The 4,671-nt window shown below is 35.2% G+C and overlaps 1 long non-coding RNA gene across 5 annotated transcripts; it reads left to right on the forward strand.

Moving 5' to 3' along the window:
* The first annotated feature begins 1,751 nt into the window (after window positions 1-1,751).
* LOC113281766 lies at window positions 1,752-4,671 on the forward strand. Of its 5 annotated transcripts, none has more exons than XR_003326354.1 (6): window positions 1,752-1,953; window positions 2,120-2,573; window positions 3,065-3,172; window positions 3,440-3,522; window positions 4,170-4,210; window positions 4,316-4,671. It is a non-coding gene; the product is annotated as an uncharacterized LOC113281766 (long non-coding RNA). The 5 variants fall into 5 exon arrangements; XR_003326351.1 differs by having other exon boundaries at window positions 2,120-2,189; window positions 2,392-2,573; window positions 4,170-4,671; XR_003326353.1 differs by having other exon boundaries at window positions 2,120-2,189; window positions 2,424-2,573; window positions 4,170-4,671.

Here is a 4,671-nt window from a genome sequence, read left to right on the forward strand (position 1 = left end):
ACTCCAAAATAGTTACTAAACAGGGGGGGGGAAACGGAGCTGACGACACAAGAACAACAATCCACTGGGTGCGCACTATTTTACAAGAAGAAACACAAACACCAGACCTTAATTAATCTGACATAACCCCAAAATAGGTAAACCACAGTGGAGAAACTAAAGCAAGGCGACAGAAAATGGAAAAATTAAAAGCCAGCAACACAAATACCCGATCTATGAAACAATGAAACAAACACTTTGAGAGCAGGTCATGAATATTAATGAATAGAAACGGAAATGAACGATTATGATTAAGATGGAAATGCACAAGTATGACTAGCTGACTACCAAAAAGAGGCAAGAATACAACAATTAAAATTTCACAGATATATTAAAATCAACCATAATGCGAAATCAAGTGGCCAAAAAAGGTGGATTGCAGCAAGGATAGGGAAAAGGTTCAATTGAGACCCCTGAACTAATAAAAATTGAATCTTATCAAAAGAAATTAAACCTTTGAAAAAGAAAAGAATCCCTGATTTCATCAATTAGAAAAAGGAATAAACCCCAAAAAGTATGCTGTAAAGCTTTGAACAAGAGATGTATATGCCCTGTCTTGATAAATCTGCAGCTAAAAGACACCCAGCAAGATGAGGGTGATGAAATCTCGCCATAAAGAACACAAATACTACAATAGATTCAATCATCGTTAATTGGGCTACATGGCTGGTAAGCCAGAGAGAATTAGCCGGACATGAAGGATTTAACTAATTCCTCAGAAACAAGATGAATAAAGTCCTCAAAAACCGAAAAGGAGATAAAAATTAAGAGATGAAATCAAAACTAGAGATTTAGATGAGAAACACTTATCAAATCTGGGGCATGCAATGATCAAGAGATCAGATTTTGTTGAATCGGATGGAGATGATTTGACTCGGTAGGTCCAAATAATCGGATCTGACAAAGACGAGTTAAATCCCCATCCTCCCTCTCCCTCCCTCCCCCAGCTCCACTCTCTCTCTCTCAAACTCCATGTCTTCCTTTTCATGTCTTCTTCATCTTCTCTCTATAAATATACTTCAAAAGACACTGAGCTCTAGGAGAGGGTAACCAACACGTCCCTTACAAAATCATTACTATATTTGAAGTTGTCATAGAATAGCCTTACGTACTAGTCGGCCAAATTTACATAGATACAACAGGTTATGATCATCTCATTACAATTTGAACATTTTTTTATATATTGTGGGATGTCTTTTAGGGACTTCTCATGGGGGACTGGTGACGTTGAAGCAAAAGATTATAGTCGTGGACGATGAAAGTAGGAAATTTGGTGTCAAAGTCATTGATGGAGATCTCTAGCATGTATCCAAAGTTAGAGTATACATACACCGTAACTCCAATAGTTACACAAGGACGTGACCAAAGCTGCTTAGTGAAATTGTCCGTCGAGTATGAGAAAGAAAATGAAAATGTCCCTCCTCCCCATGAGTATATGGAGTTGGCAACTACCATGAATGAAGCCGTTGCTCGCCACCTTGCAATGAATGACTAATTTATATGTGTATACACAAGCCGAATGGCGGTACTAATCTTACTAATATAAAGAAAAGAGGTGTTTCTGGTGTGTGACCAAAAATCTCAATCGACAATGATATTACAAATATACCCCTCCGGGTTTTTGTTTCAGTGTGAAATTGTCGTAAATGTTTTAGAACTTCAAGGTCATATTCGACTTCAATCTTCCAACCGTGTTTTTGTTTCATCTCCAACTTAATTCTAAAGCTCTGGGAGAAAACCAGCGAGGAGACAGAGAAAATCACCACCACCATCTACCTCCTTCAATTTCATCCTCTTTCACCGCCATCACCACCACCACCACCACCATCTTCTTCGTTCTTCTTTTCTCTTCATTTCCCTAGGTTTAGCGTTTTGAATTGATGTTCTAACCTGCAACCCTAAATACCAGATTAGGTAAACTTTCTTCTCCTTTCAATTAAACCTTCGACTATAGCTTCGATTGTATTATCTACCGATTTCGATTTTAAATTCACATTGAAACAAAATTTCAGTTTAAGCTAACAACAAATTTATAGCTAAGTAAATTAAATTTAAATTTTTTGATTTGATTGGTTTGTAGATGAATAACGTCGAAGCCCAAGACTTAGAGTTTGGAATTGATATTCTAACCTGCAACCCTAAATACCTGGGTAAAAATTTCTTCTTTCTTCTCACAATTAAACATTCAATTTTGGTTTTGTAATAATTTCAGTTATAATTTCAATGTTATTATCTTCCCAATTTCGATTTTAACTTCACTTAGAAAGAGAATTTCAGTTTTACTAAGCAACAAATTTATAGCTAAGTAAATTGAATTTCAACTTTTTGGTTTGTGGATGGATCACGTCGAAGCCTAAGACTTATGGAGCTAGCTCGAATTGTAGAGCAAGCCGAGAGTGATGCAGACAAAAAAAAAGCCATTGCGGAATGCTCAGTATAAAGCGAAACAAGAGAAAATGTCAGACGATGAAAGAAAGGCATTGAAGGAAGATGTCGTCTTGCTTATCGCAATCGATTCGGAGCCAGTACAAGTTGTAAGCTTACCAATTCTGTAATGCTCATCCCATAATTTGGTTAATTTGAAGTCATGATATATGTGAAGTCATAATTTGGTTAATTTGACACAATCAAATAGAATGAGTAGCATTTCAGCCCTTTCTACTTCTCGCAAAACCGCGAATGTAATCATTTGATCTTGAAACACACCACTACTAATTTTCTCTTTAATTATTACCTCTCTCACCCAGTCACCCTCAGTAACTATGTCTTTCTTTAATAACTACGTCATTATGTTTTCATTCCCGTAGTGTTTTAGTCTTTCTTAGTAGCTGCTTCTTTAGTAGAATAAATTTTGAGACCATTCCATACCAAAAATGTACAGTATTATGTCAGTGATTTTCATGTTTTGATTATAAGAATTTTGTTTCGGTTGAAAAGCCACATTCGATAGTGAAATTCATTGATGATATGTATTATGTTTTGGGTTTTTAGTACGTTGATCATTTTTGTTATTTTTAAAACACAGGTGCACAACTCTTTAACTTGCATTAGCTTTATAGTCACATTGCTTACATCAGACTTAGAGATATTTCTTTTCGTAATCCGTTCAAGTTGATGCATCTACTATAAGCAGGTCAGATTAACACTTCAGATTGTTTCAATTTTGCACTTCAAATTTATATTCAATGTTTGAAAGGGAAAAAATAATTGCAATCGGATCAAGGTTACAGGTACATTTCAGAGTTCATGTTAAGTTGTTAACTCTACCAAGGATTAACTTTCTCAACATTACCTGTTTTAGTAAATTCCCTAGAAAATATCGTTGTTTGATGTTTTATTCAAATATTTCTATGTACCTGTTCATGAAAGATTAATGGGTTTGTCTGCTTTTGAAAATTAGTGTGGTTGTTGTTGGCGGTGAGTCGTGGTGGTGATTAATTGTGAGCAGAAATGATGGGAGAATCTGAGATAGAATTGTTGAAGGTTAGAAACATGTTTCCAATTGTGATTTGTATACCTGAGAACTAATGTTTTCTCAATATCAATATTTTGAAGTTGAGTCTAATGATGTGCAAAATGCATCGTTTGAGTTGGTAGCAATCAAGTCTGTGGTAAGTTGAAATTTCTATGAACAGAAAGTCTACTGATAGTTCATATGAGTATGTGTGATTGCATATCTGTTTGTACTTTTAAGTATGAGGTCGGAGTGTTGTAATTTTTTAAAACATTGAAGGTCCTGAACTGCCACAGTAACAGCTAATAACTGTCTAAGTCCTATAAAATGTAAACTGTCAATGACGAGCCAAATGAGTTGATGTTAAGGAATTAGTTGTTTCTCGCTATTTGACTTTCATGGATGATCTGGTGGACACATTGCACAACAAGATTCATCATGTGTCTTTACAGCTTCTGAAATTGTAGTCTTCCTTATTTTCCATCCCAATTTTATGTCTGGATGGAAAGTTACTTGATCAGCATTTGACATTATGAATGCATCCAAAAATTATCCTCAGATTTATTGGTTTCCTGGCATTGTTTTTCTTCTCAAACGAATACAGCCAAAATTATTCTCAGTTTATTAGCTTTCTGGCATTGTGTTTCTTCTCTAACATTGAATGTCATTTTGACAGATTATCCGGGAAAAAAGACTTGAGATGTACAAAAAGGATTTGTGTGTTTTCCTTATCATTTACTTCTTATTTTGTTTCAGTTATAGCTGTATATGAGAAAACTAGACATTGACGCGTACCTTTTTATGTTCTCTTCAAGAGTGCAGTTCAGAAGCTAGAGGCGGTAATACTAACATGAAAGATCGGGTAATCGGTATGGTTCAACAACCTGGTAGTTGCTTAATGTTGTGGACAAGTGAGTTTGGGACAGTTCATTGTTGCTGAAAAAGAGCAAGGTGTAGATGCTTCTAAGGATGCCAAATGATAAAATAAAGTATTCAGTATTTGCTGGCATATGGCTTATGGAGATATTGCCATTATCATTTGGTTTTTGTTTATCAATTTTGTACTATGAGATATTATCAAATTCAGGTTTGGGTATGCCAGGTAGTTTATATAGATTGTTTATGGGAATATATTGAAAATTCTTAGGCAATGTGATTCTTTTGGAAATTACCAATTA

This window comes from Papaver somniferum, chromosome 5, assembly GCF_003573695.1.
Source record: "Papaver somniferum cultivar HN1 chromosome 5, ASM357369v1, whole genome shotgun sequence".
Taxonomy (NCBI): domain Eukaryota; kingdom Viridiplantae; phylum Streptophyta; class Magnoliopsida; order Ranunculales; family Papaveraceae; genus Papaver; species Papaver somniferum.